Source organism: Martes martes, assembly GCF_963455335.1.
Source record: "Martes martes genome assembly, chromosome: 9".
Lineage (NCBI taxonomy): Eukaryota > Metazoa > Chordata > Mammalia > Carnivora > Mustelidae > Martes > Martes martes.
The window spans coordinates 17,871,707-17,891,418 of NC_137896.1; the positions used below are offsets into that span (position 1 = coordinate 17,871,707).

The 19,712-nt window shown below is 45.0% G+C and overlaps 1 protein-coding gene across 3 annotated transcripts in view; it reads left to right on the top strand.

Annotated features, from left to right (window-relative positions):
* The first annotated feature begins 7,885 nt into the window (after window positions 1–7,885).
* ZHX3 (zinc fingers and homeoboxes 3) overlaps window positions 7,886–19,712 on the top strand; it is a 105,151-nt gene continuing 93,324 nt past the window's right edge. Inside the window, exon 1 of one of the 3 annotated variants that reach the window (XM_080813274.1) lies at window positions 7,886–8,046. The gene's annotated coding sequence lies outside the window, so the exon portion shown is untranslated. Of the gene's footprint in view, window positions 8,047–8,313; window positions 8,440–8,521; window positions 8,652–19,712 lie in introns of those variants that run through there. The other 2 variants (XM_080813273.1, XM_080813275.1) reach the window with 2 other exon arrangements.

Below are 19,712 nucleotides of genomic sequence, written 5' to 3' on the forward strand. Positions count from 1 at the left end.
GTGTCACATTGAAGAGTCTAGAGAGGGGATGGGCAGTTGCTGGTCAGTCTGCTTTGTTAGGGCCCAGCATGTTGAATCTTAGTTCTGTGGTCCAGTATGGGAAAAGGAGGAAGGCAAGCTGGGCCAGTGTGGGCTAGGGGTACAGAACCAGGCAGAGAGCTAGTTTGTCCTCGCTGAGGTGGTATAAGGCATGGAGTCTACCAGATGGACTATGGCTGAGAGAAGCCAAGACTACAGAGAACCTGTAGGTCATAGTTCACTTGGGCCAGAAACAGGTTCTCTTCTCTGGTCTTGGGCAACCTTTCTGGCCAGTGACTCCTCCGGGTTAGCCAGTGACGACTTGTGTGATCTTGGCTGAGCCTAGATACCCTGGACAGCTTCATTATGGTTCCCTCTGGGCCTATTCTGATCCCTCTTTTCTGGTCTCCACCCACCATATTGTCCCTACTCAGTTCACGTCAGTAAAACCTCATTGCTCTTAGGATAGGACTTAAATTATTACCAAGAATTTCAAGGCTGTACATGATCTGGCTACTGGCCACCTCTCCAGCCTTATCTCCTCCAATTATCTGCCTCATTATACATTTTCCTTCTTCTTTGCTTAAAGCACCACGTATCCTTGATGACCACGGGGCCTATGCATGTGCTGTTCCCTCTATAGGGAGTACTCTTTTTGCCCCTATTTGCCTATTGTTATAGACTAAATATATGCATGCCCCCAAAATTCATATGTTGAAGCCCTAACCCCCCAGTGTGACTGTATTTGGAGTAAGGGAGTCATTAAGATTAATTGAGGTCATAAGGGTAGGGTCCTGATCCACTAGAATTAGTGTCCTTGGAGGAAGAGACACCAGAGAGCTCATTTTCCCTCTCTTCCTGCGCACAAATACTGAGGAAAGGTTGTATGAGGACATAGCAAGAAAGCAGCCATCTGCAAGCCAGGAAGATTGTTCTCACCAAAAACCAAATTGGCTGGGGCTTTGATGTTGGACTTCCAGCCTCAAGAACTGTGAGAAAATTTATTTCCCTTGTTTAAGCCACCTGGTCTATGGCATTTTGTTATGGCAGCCTGAACAGACTAATACATCTAATTTAACTCCTATTTTCCCTTTAGATTTCTTACCAACTATTTCCCTAAACATCTTTGAGCCAAAGCCTCCTATTAGTGGATCTCATGGTACCACGTACTGTGTAAGATTTATGTTTTTGATTATTTGACCAATGTCTGCCTTATTTACTAGACCATAAGGTACATGAAGGTCTCTGGCTTTTATTCAGGGCTGCATACTCAGAACCTAATACCAGGCAAGGCACAATACACTTTGGGGGGAGGGAGGAAGGGAGGTGGGTGGAGACAAACAGTGCCTTGAGCTGGGAGGGTTTTATGGACATTCAAACCCCTCTCTGACCCAACAGAAACTATATATTTACAATCAAGATGTGACTCTAGGATCCTGTGATAAGCCTCAGGATCCTGCCTGTCATGTCTGGCTCAGGTCCTGGGCTGAGCTGGGCTGGGCTCGTCCAGCAGAACCCCATTTATAAGGACAGGCAGAAGACTGGTTCTGACATCAGGACACCATTATATGTTTCTTACAGGGTTCTCTTGAGGATGAAGTCATGACTTTGTAACTACTATTATATATTATATACACAATTGTACTCCCCCTACCTGTTCCCACAAATTAGCTCATTTTTTAAAACCAGAAATTTGTCTAATGGGCAGCTGGGGCCACTGGCGTATCAGACAGGGCTCCCTCAGGGTGCAGAAATCACACCAGTAATTTGAATAAGGGAACTTTAATATGAAGAATTCTTAGTTAATGAAAGGCGGTTGGTAACTAAAAGGGTCAAAAGAGAGCTCCAAAGAATGTAGGCATAGTAACTATAGACCGTACCTACCATCTCTAGGGCTGAGGCAGAGCGACCAAGGAGAGGACAAACTAGCAAGTGCCTGTCCCCCAACCCCAAGGTGAGATTGGGGCCTTGTTAGAGCAGGAATTTAGCCCAGTGGACGGTGGAGATGTTTGATGGATGGCCACAAGCTATAGACCAGAAGCAGGCCAAAGAGCTCACTAGAGGGTGAGCACCACTGGGTCTCCCTAGACCACAGGCAACCATAGGAGCAAGAATCAGGAAGGTTCTGAACCAGGAAGCCCCTTATGATTTTTTGTTTTATTATTATTATTACTTTTTTTTTTTTTGGTAAATTTCTCCAATCTTCTCTACTGACAGAGCCTAACATTGTGCCACTAGAAGAAGGGAAATGTTTACAGAATTCAGCTCCAGGATCACAGGGCAAGCCAAAGAAGGGAGGCTTTAGAGCCAAGAGGCAACAAGTTGGCAAACTAGATTCAGGATCTTTCTTTTTTTTAAATTTATTTTTAAAGATTTTACTTATTTATTTGTGTGTGTGTGTGAAAGAGAGAGAGAGAACATGAGCAGAGGAGAGGGGCACAGGGAGAAGAAGCCTCCCCACTGAGCAAGGAGCCTGATGCAAGACTTGATCCCAGGACCCCAGGATCATGACCTGAGCTGGAGGCAGATGCTTAACTGATTGAGCCACCCAGGTGTCCCAGAACCTTTCTTAAAAAAAATTGATGGGACATCCCTCTTACCCACTGAGTCCTTATAATGCATCACATACTATATTAATAGTAACAGGAAGTATCTCACTCGATTGTCATAACTACGTTAGGGATTTAAGAAAGTTACTCAAGTTCACACAGCAAGTAAGTGGGGGGAGACAGGATTCAAGCCCAGTAGTTTCAAAGTCAAATCCTTCTTACCTACTGCGCGAAACTGCCTCCTGGATTCTTTCACTCCAGACTTGATAAACGCAACAGAAGGGTTTAGAGAGGAACAGAACACTCTGTATGAAACCAACTACGTACTATTGATTAAGCCGGAGGCCTGTCACTCTCCGGGTTCTATAGGATCCTTCTCCTTCGAATCCTTGGTTCTCAGCTGGTTACTGTTCCTTGTCTGTGCTCTGCCTGCATTGTGATACCTTGTTCTAGAAAAGGAGCTGGCATGTAAATCACAGAATTTTCAGCTTCTCTTCCTGTCATTGTTCAAAGTACAGACATTTTTCCCCCTCGTGATTCTGTAGTGCTACCTACTGCTCAGAACTACGCAGTGAATATGGTAGGAGAGCCACAGCAGGAATGCTTTTGGGGACTAGAAAACCCAACTCAAATGAGAACTAATAAGATGGGGAATTTATTGATTTACCTGACTTTATTGGTTCAGGTAAGCCTTAATCAGCCCTCCAACTCTGTTTCTCTTTGTTCTGACTTTTCCTATTCATGTGTTGGCTTCATCTTTAGGCTGGCTGTCTTCATGGTCACAAAATAGTTGCCAGCAGCAAATAGTCCTTCACTGACATCCAAGGAAATAGTGAGGATTTTATTCAATTATTGTGATGGGGAAAATATTGGATACTGATAGATGTAGGCCTCGGTAATAGATCTATTCCTGAAGCAATCAGTACAAGGTAGATGGGATTAAGTCAACTGACTTAGCAGAGAATCCACACTCACATGTGGGGAATGGGGTCGATCCCATCCAAATTGCCTCCGTGCTGTACAATGGACTGTTGGGATAGACTGGATGTTAGAAGGTGTATCTGTCGGGATAGGCTAGGTTTTGGTGCGGTAGCAAACAAGCCCCAGTCTTTTTATAACAGCAAAGTTTATTTCTTGCTCCTACTACATGTGTACTGTGAGTCCCCTGGGGAGCCACTATTTAATGTCTCCTCCCTTCAGGACCCAGAATGATGGAGCTATCATCATCTTTAGCATTGTCTGTTATTGCTGAGGGAAAGAGAGTATACAGAATTGCCTACTAGCTCTTAAAGCTTGGACTTGGGAGTACCTCTACTCACACATTATTTGACCAAAGGAAGTGGCATGGCCATCCCTGACTCAAAACTCTAAGGAAGTACAATCCTATCAGGCGCCTGGAAAACACACCAGAAATGTCTGGTGGCTAGCATTAATGTCCACTACCAGAGGAGGCCAGCAGAATACGTACCACAGAGGGCTTATGGAGACCACCCCCGTTTTTGTCCTCTTTTTGTTGGGAAAGGAATAACTTATGGTTTTGATTGCTATGTAAAAAGAAGCCTCCCTACTCTGCAGAAATCAGGAAAACTCAGTACTCACTTTCTGTGTGACTATCAAATGCCTCCCAGGTGTTTTGCCATTAAGTGGAGTTCATGGTTGTTTGAGGGACTCCTTTTAAGATATTTCCTCAACTTGGGGTGCCTGGGTGGCTCAGTGGTTTAAAGCCTCTGCCTTTGGCTCCGGTCATGATCCAGGGGTTCTGGGATCGAGCCCTGCATCGGGCTCTCTGCTCTGCGGGGAGCCTGCTTCCTCCTCTCTCTGCCTGCCTCTCTGCCTACTTGTGATCTGTCAAATAAATAAATAAAATCTTAAAAAAAAAAAAGATATTTCCTCAACTCAAAGCAGTTCTCTTTTTTTGTGGTCTTGATCCACAGAGGTGAGTTTCTCGTGGACTACATGACCTGTAAGCTGGTCATGACTGTTCTGGGGGAGGGAAGGGACACCTGACACAAGTTAGGTCAATTAGAGCCTCTTCTCTGAGATTTTGGGATTGGAAAGATCCCACGGAGACTAAAACATTAGTGTAGATGGAATTATATCATGTACTTGGGAGTAGTTGGTAGACGTATTTTTCCATTGTATTACCTGGAAGGAGAGAAAACAAGCTTGTGGTGAGAGTCTTACTGGTAACCCTTGCTCTGCTTCCAATCCATCCAGAAGTCCATCTGGGTTCTTGCTGGCCGGAGAGACCCACCCCTTTGACCCCTAAAAAGCCGTAAGATAAATCTCTCCTCCTTTTTTTTAAGTGGCCTGAGAGAATACTGGTACTTGCAGCCAGCAAACTCCTAACTGGTACAAGCTCTTTGCCTCTGGACCTTGACACACACACAAAAAGGGTCACAGGTGTAGCCTATTCCAGTAAAACAGAAGTCAGGTGGCAATTCTACTGCATCAACTATACTTCTGGCAGTTTCTTTCCTGCTTCAGAAAGCTCATCAGAATGTGAGTGGGTTCAGATGACATTATTATAGGGATCACCTGGAATCTGCTTTTTTTTTTTAAAAAGGAAAATAATTTGTCTCCTTGGGTAAATACTATTTGTGACATACTTCCCAACTGGTTATATTCCCAACTCGATAACTGGTTATTGAGTACATGCTGTTTTCTCCGCCTGGAGTCCTCTCCTCCTCCCTCAGTTCTTCAGACTCAGCTCCCGTGGAGGGACTTTCTACACTCTCCTGTATTGTATTAATTAGGTCCGTCTCTCTGCTTCCCAAAGCAGGTAGCACATACATGTAGTGTTACAGATTTCCTTCCATTTTTTTAGGTTTTTGTTGTTGTTGTTGTTATTGTTGATTTTAAGGGTTTTATTTACTTGACAGAGAGAGAGTACACAAGCAAGGGGACCAGGAGACCGAGAAGCAGGCTCCCTGCCGATCCCAGGATGCTGGGATCATGACCTGAACTGAAGGCAAACGCTCAATGGGCTGAGCAACTCAGGTGCCCCATATTTCTTCCAAAAGTACTTCCTTATATGTCTTTCTCATCTGAAACTCTGATTTCCTTAGTGCTTGGGAGAATGCCTTGTTTACCTCCACATCCCACAGTACCTGGATTGGAATAGATGCTCAAAAATTTGTTGAGTACATGAAGTTAACTCTGAGCAACATGTTCCATATATACTCTTTTTTTTTTTTTAAGATTTTATTTATTTGCCAGAGAGAGAGTGAGAGAGTACACACAAGCAGGCAGAGAGGCAGGCAGAGGCAGCGAGAGAAGCAGGCTCCCTGCGGAGCAAGGAGCCCGATGCGGGACTCGATCCCAGTACCCTGGGATCACGACCCGAGCCGAAGGTAGCGGCCTAACCAACTGAGCCACCCAGGCGTCCCTCCATATATACTCTTATTCATTCAAGGAATATATAGCGAGGACCTCACCATGTCAGGCCATGTTCCAGATGAGCAACACCAGTCCCTGCCCTCAGAACATTACAGATGATATTAAGATCATAAGGGCTATAAGGAAAAGCAAAGCGGCATGAGGGGAGAGAGAATGATGCGGGAGGGTGGGACTTGATGTTTTAGTAGAGTGGTCTAGGTGGGTCTGACGCGGTGACTTTTGAAAATTTTGAAATTTGGAGTAAAGGCCCATGCCTTTCTGAAACCTTGGGGGTATGAAACAGCAAATGCAAATGTCTTGAGGTAGGAGTGAGCCTGCATGTTTCAGAAATAGGAAGGAGGCTAGTGTGGCTGGAATGGGGTAAAGGGGTAGGGTGCAAGGAGAGGCAGTGAGAGAAGGGGAGGAGTGTTGGGTGGGGGGAGGTCACAATAGGCTCTTGGAGGCCCTTGACAAAAAGAGTTTGATTTTTGCTCTGAGATGGGAAGGCATTGGAGGCTTTAGAGAAGGGGAGAAATATGCTTTGACTTATGTTTTAACAGAATCCTTCTAGCTTCTTGAGAACAAGCTCTCTGAGAGCAGAGTGAATCAGGGAGAGCAGGTAGAAGGTTACTGCAATGTTCTGGGGAGAAGGTGATAAAGGCTCAAAGGAGGGTATTTTAAAGGTATTTGCTATTGGATTACATGTGGGATATGTTGATAGGAAAAGAGGAGTTAACTATGACTTCAAGGTTTGGCCAGAGCCACCAGACAGATGTAATTGATCTTAAATGAGGTGAGGAAGACTGGAAGGAGCAAATTGAGGGGCCAGTTCCAGAGTTTGGCTTTGGACATGTCAAGTTTGACACATTGCTCAATACTTTATACGTTCACTGTTTTTCAGAATCTGAAATGCAAACCTGATGTTGCAAAATGCAACCTAATGTCCAAGTCAGCTTTATTTATTGAACACCAGGTACTGTGCAGAAAGCTTAATGGATGCTGTCATTTAAATCTTTCAATCACTTCTACTGGCTTAATTACTAATATTTTCATTGCTCTTTTTGGATTAAAGATTAAGTGGCATGTCCAAAGTCACCCAGCCAATTATTAATCTGTCAATACGATGGAGATCCAGGATGCCAACCTACGTGTGTCAGACTGCAGAGCTCTTGCTGTGTATTAATCCTTGGATTCTAAAGGTGGGGATCACTTTCTGAGCATATCTGCCATAGATTTGGGCTCCATGACAACACAGGTATCTGCGACGTGTGACGAAAAAAACACAGAAAGGCCCAACCCCATCCTGGGTGTTACAGGTGACACAATGGAAGCTGTTAAGAAAGGACAGCATTATTGTTACTGCGGGCACTGATGCTTGCAAGTTCTCAAGTACCCGAAGATTTAATGTTAAAAAGCCATCAGAGGTTGTTGTCCTTTAGAATCATCAGAGACTAAAAACTGCAGTGGAGCATTGGTGGGAGGAAAGAAACACCGACTCCCAGGCGATGCTTGTTGGGAAACACCGGACCGTAGGGAGAGGGGCCGGGCAGGGACCAGGATCCCTGCCCTGCCTACATCCTTTCGAAAGAGTAGCCTTGTGTGACCTTCCTTAGGTGGTCCTCCATAAAGACCAGGATATGGAGCACAAAAGCCGGGAACCTCTGGGGCCGCAGCATCCGCCCCCTGTGCCCTCCTTCCCCGCCCCCTTCAGTCTCCAAGCGGGGAAAAGCGGGACGACGCCTGCGCATGCGTCCGGGGCAAGGTCCGCTCCCCGCGACGTCAGGGGGCTCGCGCCCGCACTAAAGCCCCGCCCCCCCCGGGCGCTGGAGGCGACCTGGGCGGGGGGCCTCGGGCCCCGCCCCCAGCCGAGCCGAGCGGGGCCGAGCGGAGCCGAGCAGCCCCGAGCGCGGCCGAGCCGAGCCGAGCCGAGCGGCCCGGAGTCGGTTGGTGCAGCTGCGTCCCCGCCGCCCAGCAGTCCGAGGCTCCGGCGTCGCCGCCGCCTCCGCGGGCCCTGCGCCGGCCGCCCGCCCGCCCGCCGGGAGGGAGGCCCGGAGCGCGGGGAGAGCGGCCCGGCCGCAGGCGCCGCCGCCGCCGCTGCCAGGTGAGCGCCCGCCGCGGCCCGCCGGCCCCGCGCACCCCCGCGACTGTCAGTCTCCGTGTGTGTGTCTCTCTCCGCCTGTCAGCCCCCCCGTGTCTGCGCCAGCTGCCTCCCGCCACGCCTGACCCCCCGGCTCTGCCCGCGGCGGCCGCCAGCCCCTCCCGCCCGCTGCCCCGGGTCTTTCTGTCAGCCGCCAGCACCCCCATGCGCGCAGGCTCCGCCCCTTCCCCCCGAAGCCCCGCCTTCGCCCCATCTGTCAGCACCCCCCCAACTCAGCCCCGGGGCTCGGGCGTCCTGGGGCTCGGTGTAGACCCCGCGGGCCGCAGCCGCGACTGGAGCGCCAGGGGGCGCGGAGGGGAGGGGGGCGCCCGCAGATGCCCGGCCGACTCCGCGAGGGTGCGTGTCCCAGCGCGCGGTGCGGGACCGCGTGGGCGCCCGGGAGCCCCGAGGGGGGGCGCGCGCGGCGGGGCGGGGATGCCGGGCCGCCCGGAGCCCCTCGCTGCGGCTCCCGCGGGCCGCTGCGGGCGTGGGGCAGCCCCTGCCCCTGGCGTGGAGAGCGCCAGCTCCGCCGAGGAGGCAGCTGAGCCGGGGACTCCAGCCGCTTGGGGGTACAGTAGAGCCCTGAACCCCGGGACCCCCGTTTGTCCACGCGAAAACACTCACCCTGGGCCCGGGGAGCCCGGATGCCGAGAGTGGCGTGTGAGCGCAGTTTGGGGTTTCCATTCAGAGCAGCCTGTCGGAAGTGATTGAGGAGCGGGTGGGATGTGGAGCTTAGGTGGAAAGAGTTTGAGAGCTTGAGTCACTTTGAGTTGCGTGGTTTGCATTTCTGAGCAGTGATTGCCCTGGGCTTGTGCCCTGGGAGAAACTGTTCTGTGGTGGGGAGGAGAGGTTAGGTAGAGGAGGAGGGGAGGGCACACTCCTTTCTGTTTTTATCTGTGTCATGTGAACACATAGTATTTATTCAGGAGACTCCACACATCTTCGGTTTAAAAAGCGGCGACCGTAGGTTCCATGTATCCGTGTTCTTGTGCGTTGTTGTGTTGACGTTCTTTATTTGTAGTAAACTTGGCATCGCGGTATTTAGAAACCAAGAGAAAACGCGTCCTGAAACAATTGGTATTTTGCCGGATTGTCCTCAACCACGGGGAAAGAGCCAAACGCGCCCTTCATTAGCTGGAACAACTTATTCGGGCTTAATTTGTTTCTAAGAGACATACAGTGGAAAAATCCAGAAGCAGCAAAGTAGTATCAAAGAGTCTTAGGAAATTAATGAAAGGGCCCTTCTATTGCTGCCTTGGAAGATGGTATCAAAGTAGCTGTAGAGGACAGAGCTACTATGTAATGATAAACATATTAACCAAGTTGCTTTTGTGACCTTGATAGATGGAGCAGCGCTTGATTTGTGCAGTGCTTTGTAAACGGGCAAACATTGCATGGAAATGGGGTAATTTTTGCAGAAAATGTTCTTTGTGTTTTGTTTTCATATTTCAGTATGGTTTCAGACTAGAGCAGTCTCCTGGTAGGAGTTGTTGTTGTTATTTTTTTTTTTAAGACAACATTAAAAATTACAAGAGTAATTCACGTTTAAAGCATTAAACTAGAAAAACAAAAGCTTGAGAAGAAAACTGTAATCCCACAACCGATAGGAAACCACAGTTAGGTATTTATCCTTTTAGTTTGTTGCTCCTCTGCATAAGTATTTTTTTCTTACAAAAATGCTACTATACTAGGTGATTGTTTTATCATACGCTTTTTTCCTACTTATAATTAGATTATGTATAATCTTACAGATTATGTATGCCTCATACATAAAGGCATGAGAGGAGGAGGATGGATGTAGGGATTCAGTGGTGATTATACATAATTCTTTGCTTAATCTGATTTGCAACTTTAAAATACTCTGAAGCTAGAGGTGTTGTCTCCTCTTCTGTAGGTATGTATTGGACCTATTTATTACTCATAAAACTTGTGTATGAGTAAGAATTGTGTTCCCTTTGTGATACTTTAAAAAAATAAATTGGATCCTCTGCTTAGAGCGCTCCAGTAGCTTCTCATTTTAAAGTAAAATATGAAGTCCTTGCCCTGGCTGACTAGGCTATCTCCCTGTTCTCACTTCCAGTTTTGCCAAACACATCTCTTTGCTTTTCCTTTTAAATGTTAAGCATATGCCAGCCTCAGTGCTTTTGAATTTTCTATTCCTTCTGCCTAGAACTCTGTTCCTTGAATATCATGGTTCTTGGCTCAGGTCTCTGCTCAGATGTAACTTTATTAGGCTTTCCTGACCCTTCTGTGTAAAATACACCCCATTCCCCTATCCTCCTTAACCCTCCTTAACCTTACTTTTCTTCATAGCACTTACTCCCACTGGTGTGTACATATTTATTTGTTGGTTTATGTCTCTTTTCCCCCATTCATCCAGAAATGTGAGAGTTTTCCACTGATGTGTCCTCAGGGCTCAAAACAGCACCTGACACATTGTAGCTGCTTAATATTTGTTGAATGAGTGAGTGAATGAATACTCGTTATCTGTCCATTCTTATAACCTTCCTGTAGCCTCCTAGGCTTTTAGATAGGTCTATCCTGGAGTGGGACAACAATCCGTTAGAAGTCAAGATAGTCCTTTCCTTTACGTATCTGAGAAGAAGAATTTTACAAGTGAGGCTTATAATCTTAGAATTATAGTCTTGATCTAACTTGAACAATCTAGGGAAGAAATATTTTTGGCAATTGTTACTGGCTCTCTTTTGTATGCATTATCCCTTGTGTCACATTGGAAATCTTCGAAAAGTATAAAGTATCCAGTTATGTTTACAGCTGTGATTTCAATTCGGTAGTTCTTAGTGATAGTACAAGCCTCAAGAGCATAGTGAGTTTTTTTGTGTGTGTCAACAGATACCCATAGATATAATTACAGCTTTAATGTGTTTTCTTTTGAGGAGTAGCTGTTATATTTACTTATTTTCCTGGCAATTCTATCCTTTTCAACTCCTTATCAGTTTTTGGATGGCCTCACAGGTATACTTAAGTTTTTTTTTCCCCTCAACATTTTAAAATAAATCCTTGATCTCTGAGCATTTTACATCTCTCATGTGACTCTTGAATGGTTTGAAAGTACCAGTTTCATCTTTCAGTATGAAATGATATCTGTAGTAAAACATAATTGCATTTTCATTATAAGGAAGGGGAAAATTGTATCTTGGGATAGAATTTTTACAGAAAAGAAATGGCATGAATGTAAGCTTTTTTAAAAGCTTGAATTTCAATTAGACTAGTTTTTTGGGGAAAAAAAATCCTTGTTTTTTGCTCATAAGGAAAAGGTTTCTTTTGTATACAATCCAGAGACCTTCAAAAATGTTTTTTTCTTATGCCTCAAATATACAAGAACTTGGGGAAAAATTCTTAGTGAAAGTTTTCTTTTAATGGCCTAAAAGGAATGCATTAAGAATTTATTTTTACTTGTTCCTTAGGCCTTTATTGAGCACATAGTTGGGGCAGTTCTATGTGTTTGTGCATGGGCTGCATGACCATGACGATCATGCTCAGCTTTAGATTACCAACCTGCTTTCTTTCATTTTTTAAAAAAGATTTTTATTTTATTTATTTGACAGAGAGAGAGAGCAAGAGCACAAGCAGAGAGAGCGGAAAAGGGAGAAGAAAGGTCCCCACTGAGCAGGGCGCCGGATCCAGGGCTCGTTTCCAGGACCCTGAGATCATGACCTGAGCCAAAGGCAGACATTTAACTGACTGAGCCATCCAGGCACAAACCAGCCTGGTTTCTTATTATTTCTTCTCTTTTGTCACTTGGCTACCTCCCTTCTGTCATCATATTCTCTCCCTAAATGATCTCATCCATTCCCAGGACTTTAATACCCTTTGGATGCTACCCCCCTTCCCTTGGTTAGACCTCCTCCTGGCCCTTTCTCTCGTGCTAGTCTTGCATTTTTACCTGTAGCCTTCCTGCTGTCTCTACTTGCTGCCCCACTGTCATCTCAAACCTCATATGCCTCAAGTATCTCCCTCTCCACCCTCCAGATTTATATCCCTCATTCCTGACTCCTGTCTCCCCTCTCTCCCAGCTTTCTTCACCCCCTGCCTTCCCTGTCTTTGTCCTTACTGTCCTCTCATTGTTCAAGCCAAACACCTGAAAGCTGTCTTCGATTCTTCCTGATTCTTCACCCCACATCCAACCCATGAGCATAGCCTGTTGGCGGGGGCTTAGAATACCTCAACTCCTGCCTTCCCTCCGTCCCCCCAGTCCGGCTGCCCTCCTCTCAGCTGGGTGACTGCCTCCGCCTGTACTTGGTCTCCCAGCTTCTGCTCTGGCCTGCTCCTGCCTTCTTCTAACCCCTGTTCCCATTGCGGCTGGAGTGATGCTACTAAAAGAAAACCAGGTCATGTAACCCTCCCCCGCCCCCTCCCTCCCCACCCTGCAGTGGCTTCCCACTGCACTTAGACCCACAGCCACACTTCTTAATCTGAAGTGCTCGGCCTCTGCCTCTCCCTCTCCAACCTCTGCTCCTTGCTCAGCCATTCTTTCAGGCTGGAACTGTCAGTTCCTCTAATGCGCCAGCTGCCCTCCTCTTCTGTACAGGCCCTTCTCTCTTCCTTGGCACCCTTCCCCTATTTTTCTTCTAAAGATCCTTCTCTCACATTTGCTCTCAGCTAAAATGTCCCTCCTTGGAGGGGCCTTTTCTGATCACCCCTTACCTGGTAGTTTCCTCCCTGTTGTCACCTCTTAGTACCGGTGCATTTCCTGCTTAGTGCTTCACCAAAATTCTAAGTATCTCATTGATATGTTTCCTTCTTTTTTATCTGCTCTTCCAGGACACTGCAAGACCTACAAGGGCAGAGAGAGCCTTGGCCTGTTTATGGTGCAGTCCTGGCACCCAGCGCTCTGCCTTGAATCCAATGGGTGCAGGTCCTCAATACCTTTCGAATACTAGGTGGTTTTTTTTTTTTTTTTAAGATTTTATTTATTTATTTGACAGAGAGAGAAATCACAAGTAGGCAGAGAGGCAGGCAGAGAGAGAGGGGGAAACAGGCTCCCCTCTGAGCAGAGAGCCCAATGCTGGGCTTGATCCCAGGACCCTGAGATCATGACCTGAGCCAAAGGCAGAGGCTTAACCCACTGAGCCACCCAGGCACCCCTAGAATACTAGTTTCAATAACAGCTAATGTTTTTGGAGACTTACTGTGTGTCAGGTCCAGTGCTACGTGCAATCGTGTATTATCTTTTTTTCTTTTTAAATCGTGTGTTATCTTTAAATCTTTGGGAGAACTGATGAAGGTGACTGTGATTATTACACTATCATTAATGCATCCTAGTTGGAAATAACGAGCTTAGAGGAATAAATTTTAGAGTTACGCAGCTAAGAAAGTGGAGCTAGGATTTGAATCTATGTGATCTGACTGTAGAAACTTTCCTCCTATTCATTACTGCCATCTGATGTGAATGCAGGGATGAATGAATGTGAAATAGGCCATAATAGTAATGTTCGAGGGTTCTGAGCATACACTGGAGTATAAAAATTGGATTAGGGTGCTGTGTTTCCTGGGAAATTGCTGTTAAAAATCACTATGCCAAAGCACATAGATTAGTTTGAGGTCTGTTTTAATTTTGCCTTTGCTGCTTTCTAACTGAAGCCTGTGGGCAAATTACTTAACATGTCTAAGTCTGTTTTTTCAGCTGTAAATGGAGAAAAATAATAGTTCTTATCTCACAGGGTCATTGTGAGTAACATAATTATACACAAAAAAACAGTGAATGTTGGCTATTACTGTTGTAAGGAGGGGAAAAACCCTCAGGAAAATGCTTGTAGCCCCATCAAAAAATTTGAGTTTGGGTTAAGAGTGAAAGACATAACTAACAATATTGTTTCTCTCATTCTGGCTTTGAATTTATAAAAATGACCAGGGAATTAACTATTTGTCTTGTGATTTATAATCATTCTACTGATGTATGACAACTTTATGTTTAGATTCATACTTGTTAAATGCTTGAGGTAAGATAGTTTTCTTTTTAAACTCCTTTTCATCTTAAAGATTCTCAGGTTCTCAGGATAGATCTTTTGAGAGACTGGCCATTTTTGAGAGTCTGGCTAGTTTTTTCTCTTTCATCAGAAAGATACTCACCAGGGGAGCTTGGGTGACTCAGGTAAGCAACAGACTCTTAATTTTGGCTCAGGTCATGATCTCAGGGTCATGGGATTGAGCCTAGCATCAGGCTTAGCATGAGTCTGCTTGGGATTCTCTCTCTCCATCTGCCCCTCACCCCCCTCTAAAATAAATAAATAAAATTAAAAAAAATGTTGGGGCACAGTTGATTTTCTGGTGGGTTGGCGTAGGATCAAGTGCTCATTTGGTCGTTTCCAACTACTCTATGAGGTAGAGGGTGAGGTTGTCTGCTAAGACTAAGTGAGAAGAGGTCAAAGGGAGAAGAAGGAGATTTGACATATAACTGAGATCAGGAAGAGTGAACTTAGGACAGTGTCCATGATTTCCTGACAGTATACAGTGCTCTGTTGAGGTAGGAGACTGTGGGTGGATTGGGGTATCAGTACCATTCAGCTGCCAGGTTTGGGGAGCATGGAAGGCATATGGTTGGATTGAGCCAGGGCTGAGGTTTGGTGACAGAAGGATGGTGGGGTAGAGGCTCTGGGTATTGGCCAGGGAGTGCTTAACATGACAGGTAAGAGTTTTTAGGCTGGATGAGGAGGAGAAAAAGACCAGAGGTGTTGATGAAGTCAAGGAGTGTGTGTTTGTATTGGAGTGATAGAGTAATGGGAAGATGTGGTTAGACAGGGACATGGGAGTGGAAGATTTTAGAGCTGGAGCAGTTAATTATTGGATATGACAGGCTCCTAGGTTTTGCCAGAGCCACGATGGCTAAAATGAAGTGAACTCAGTGAAGATGAGTGACATCAAAGAGGTCAAGTAACCGAGAGGCCGGAGAGTTGTTTGGGTCATCCATGTGGTCAGAAAACCCATCCCGGGGATGGCAGGCATCTGGGGTGGAAAGAAGGAAAGTGTGCCAAGTCTTCAGTGAATGAAGTACCAGCAAGAGAAGAGGTGTTTGACCACCCTGCAGGAGTCTCAGAAGATGAGGGGGTTTTGCCCAAGGATGGTGGAAGAGCAAAGACCTTTCAACTTTATTGGTTGCAAGGTCTTTCTGGAAGGAGTTGGCTTTGGCCCAGGTTCATTATGCTTCAGAAGGAATCCCCCATTCAAGTAGGCAGCACCCATGACATGTTGTGTGTGTTTCTAAGCCTGGTCATGACATCATCTGAGACCATGTGTTAAAAATACAGATGTCAGGACCCTCTCCCGGGGCCACTGGATTCGAGTTTATAGGAGAGGGGACTGAGAATGTATATTTTAAACTCTTCCACTGCCACACACATACCTGGTAGTTCTTTATAATTAGGCAAGTTTGGGGAACACAGCTATAGTATTTAAGATTGTGGGGTCTAGAAACTGACTGCATGGGTATGAAGGAGATGAGGCTGGTAGGCATGAGCCTTGGCCCATGACTCTAAATAGCTTAGCTTTCCAGGTCTGTCAGATACCAGAAGCGGTGAATTAAGGGACCCACTCTTAGAGGTGAACACGTTGACCACAGCAAGGAGAGAAGCTGGTGATGACAGCTGGAAATGCTGTATGAAATAATTCAGTGGACAGCAGTGTGGGGACATTCATTGCCTCAATGGTCCCTGAATACGTTAACTAATCATAATTGTCCTGTTCAGTGGAAAGAGGTCAGGTTCTGAGGCTGAGAAGGAAGTAATACAACTTCGAATGCTTTCTGTCCTAAGCTGGAATGTTGTAGTGCTTCAATTACCCTTCTAATTAACCTACGTGACACATTTCTGTCTCTGAAGATGTGGGACTAAAACATTTACTCCTTGACAAGCTAAAGACAAGAGTGGTGATTATTCCCAAGGGGCCGTATACATGGTTAGATACTTAATATCACCATGGTGGCAGCCCTACTCCCCCCACCCCCTTCTCTGTTTTTTCACCAAGAAAATTCTGTTCCTTTTCATGTCAAGGAAGAGGACTCCTGCAAAAGAATAGCTGCTGGGAGGGAACGTAGAGTTAGTCATTCTTGGCTGACTATTTAGAATCCCCTGTTGCTAGTAAGGAGGTTTGAGTTTGAGTTGCAGTGTTTAGAATATTTAAACTTCACTTCCAGCCGGGTTTGTCATACCCAAACACTAAAGCTGCAGGAAAAGAATGCTGTCAGCCTTGCTAGAAGTGGTTGCTATGGATCTCAAGCCTAAAACTCGATTTGCTCTATCATGTGTTCCATTTCTTATTTCCTTTGAGCACGGCTGGTGCTGACGAGCCTGGCTTTCAAACTGCTGAGGTGGGTGCCAAACGTGGCATAGCATCTTGGTTATACTCCTGGCACTTACTACATCCTTCCACTTACTGCCTCATCTCCTTGGTGAACTACAGGGCGCCACCTGAATGCACATCTTGAAACCCAGAAAACGTGGCAAGGGAAGTTTAGTAATGCCAGTTCAACCAGAACTTTCCCTTTGCAAGTTGAGATTTTTTTAAAAAAGTAATTCCACTTTAAAAAAAAATAGAAATTCAGAATATTTTTCCCTGTTAGGAAAACATCTTTTAAAGCTGAGAAATACTGAACAGATGCCAATGAATATTTTCATGATAGTATTTTAATATCATACTTAACTGCCCTACACAGCTCAGGAACCCCTGAATTCTGTTGTATTATGCTGTATTATGAAGGCTCTGCTGTATTTTGGTACTCTTTATAATGTTTCAACCACTAAATATACTCGGTTCATGAAGTGTTTGTATGCCTACTGTGAACTAGGCAGCAAAGGGTTAAAAAAGGTCTCTGTTTTCAAACATTTTGTAAGAGTTAGACAAGACGCATTTAAATCTCTGACCTCAAGCAGACTCTGCTGCATGCTGCTAGGAGGTATAATCAAAATGTAGGCTCACAGACGAAAGAGAGGTTATTTCCGGCGGTGAGTGGAAGTGAAGAGAGGGGATGGGAGGGTGCTTTCAGGGAGTGTTTTATTCACACAGGATCTTGAAGATTTGGTAACATTTGGAACTGTTATATGTGATAGCCTCTGTTTACTAAGACATCATTTATTTTAGCTAGACTACAGAGATATGTTGGTGCTTACTGAATTAACTTGCACTCATCCAAAATACCTCACTCCTTAATTATTTGGGGTAACTGGTCTTTGTAATTAAGTATAAAGTATTTAGGAATGTATGGTGGAGAAGGGCTTTTATGGAAGCTCTTAAAAATAATCTTGGGATCATAGTGGATGTCTCAAATTCCCGAAGAATTGGAAATACAGTGCTATGGTGGTGAACAGAAAACCAGAGTGATGATGGAAGGTATATGTTTAGGTCTATGGTTTAGGATTTGAGGGAAGAAGGAACTCTTAAGTGAGGTTGGTGAGGCCTTTATAGGAAAGGAATAGTCAGCCATGTTAGGAGACCTCTTGAATACTCACCATCTCATTTCCAAGTGTCTTTCTTGGGAATGGTTGGCAGTGAGGGCAGGAGAGCCCTATGGGCTAGGGCCATGATAAACGGAAGGAGGCCAGCTCCTCCTCATTCTCCCTTGTTCTAGCATGGGTAAGCACAGAGGATTTTATAGAATGGGTCTACCTGTTCCAGGCCTCTGCGTGCCTTGTTTCTGAGCTTGGCCTCCCTCAAAGTTACATATTTGTGCCAGAGTGAAGGCTCTTTGGCTGACATATGTCCATTTGGGTGAAGCCTCCTCTGGCAAGCTCATTTCTTGCCATGATAGGTTAGCTACAACTGGACCACTGTGCCACCCTTGCACACGGTCATTGAGACCTTGTGGTCAGTGTTTCCTTTCCCAATTAGACTGAATTTTCCCCTCTTCTCCTTGCCCTGTCAATTCAACACTTAATTTTCCAGGAAGCTGAAAACATGCCATTTGCTACCTTTTGTGCTGAAATGGGACCCTGGCTCAGAATTCTGATCCTTTTGGGAATCAGCATATACAGTTTTGAAAGAAATAGTATTTTCTTTGTTTATTCCTGATAATGCCAGTAGCATTTGAATAGCTATTTGGCAATACTGTATACCCCCATTGAACCATGCAGGTGACTAAAGCAACTCTAAGAAAATGAATCTAAGAAAATGTAACTCCCCAATAATGTCCTTATTTTGTGCCTCCTGTGTATCAGGTTCTATGCTAGACACCAGTGGGGAGCAGTTAGACATGGTCTTTCTCTGGCCTCATGCTGCTTACAAGTCTGGTGGATCCATGGCTGGGAAGCCACGATCGATTTATACATAAGTAGGACTGGAGGCAGAAAGGCCTGGGTTATAGTCCTGCTTGTGCCATTTACCAATGACGTGCCCTTAGGCATTTGACTCTCTTTTCTGTCAACTGTAATAAAAAAATCTTTTAACAAGGTTTATAAGAGTTTTATAATAAATGACACTGCCTAGAAAAGAGCTTTGAGAAGATCAGTTTACTATATATGCAAATATAGTGGGGGTAATCAGTCCCTGCTTTGACTAATAGGAATGGCTAATGGAGGGTTTCCACTATTCTGTGGCTTCGGGGAACACTGTGTACTTCAGAGAATCCCCAGATGTAATACTGAAACTAAATATTATTAATATTTCATTAATTTTTAATGCTTTTAAATAATTAGAAAACAAACAACTTTTCAGTGTCTGAGGTTAATTTAGGCTATTTAGTCATCCCTAATGAACTATGGATTTAATACATACTGGCATTATTTCAGAAAACAGTGCTCCTAGATGTTTACTGTCTAACAAGAAATTTATTACTCCAACAATGGCTTTGCGGTAATACTGAGATTGTAATACATAACATGGACTTACAGAGTAGAAAGACAAAAGTTTCTCTGAACAATAATTAAAATAGAATAAAAGTATCAGTTGTAAATTGTAGAAGATATCTTTAGTTATTACAGATTTAGGTAGATAAACATCCTAAATCCAAAATCTTCCATTTTGGACTATCTGGTTCCCTTTTGTCTGACCTTCTGTTGTTTTATGGTTGCTCCTCCTGCATATCCCTGAAGATCTAAGACCTTTCATTGTGGGTATTTTTTGTAGTAACCTTGTAGACAAGACCTTAGTCTTTTGAAACCTCAGTTTAACCATAAAATGTGCCTTTTCTTTGCCATATCTACTTCACAGAGTTGTTGAGACATTCGGGCAAAGGACTGGAATGGATGTGCTTCTGTCTGTGTGATGGTTCTCATTCAGCCATAGGTGTAGTGGTCGGGTAATCCTGGCAAATAAATGTCTCAGAAGGACTGTATTTTGATTTATAATACAGTCTTATTCAAGTTTCCTGATTCTTTCTCATTAAAATGCACAGCTGTCCACATCTTTTGGTCTCGTCCCATTCTCACTTACTAGCATTTCACTTTATGCCTCGTTAGCCATTCACCAACAATTACTGAGCTTCTGCTATGTGTAGGGTGCTGGGAGTGTAGAGGCGAGAGGGCCAGACCTTCTTCTTGCCTGTTTGAGTGGGGAATGAGCCCAAGTCTACAGCATCAGTTCTCGTCTGAATGTCCAGCCTCCAGGCCTTCCCTGCATATTTCAGACTTGCCAGTTCCTACAATTGTGTGAGCCAGTTCTTAAATCTCTTAATCTGTGCA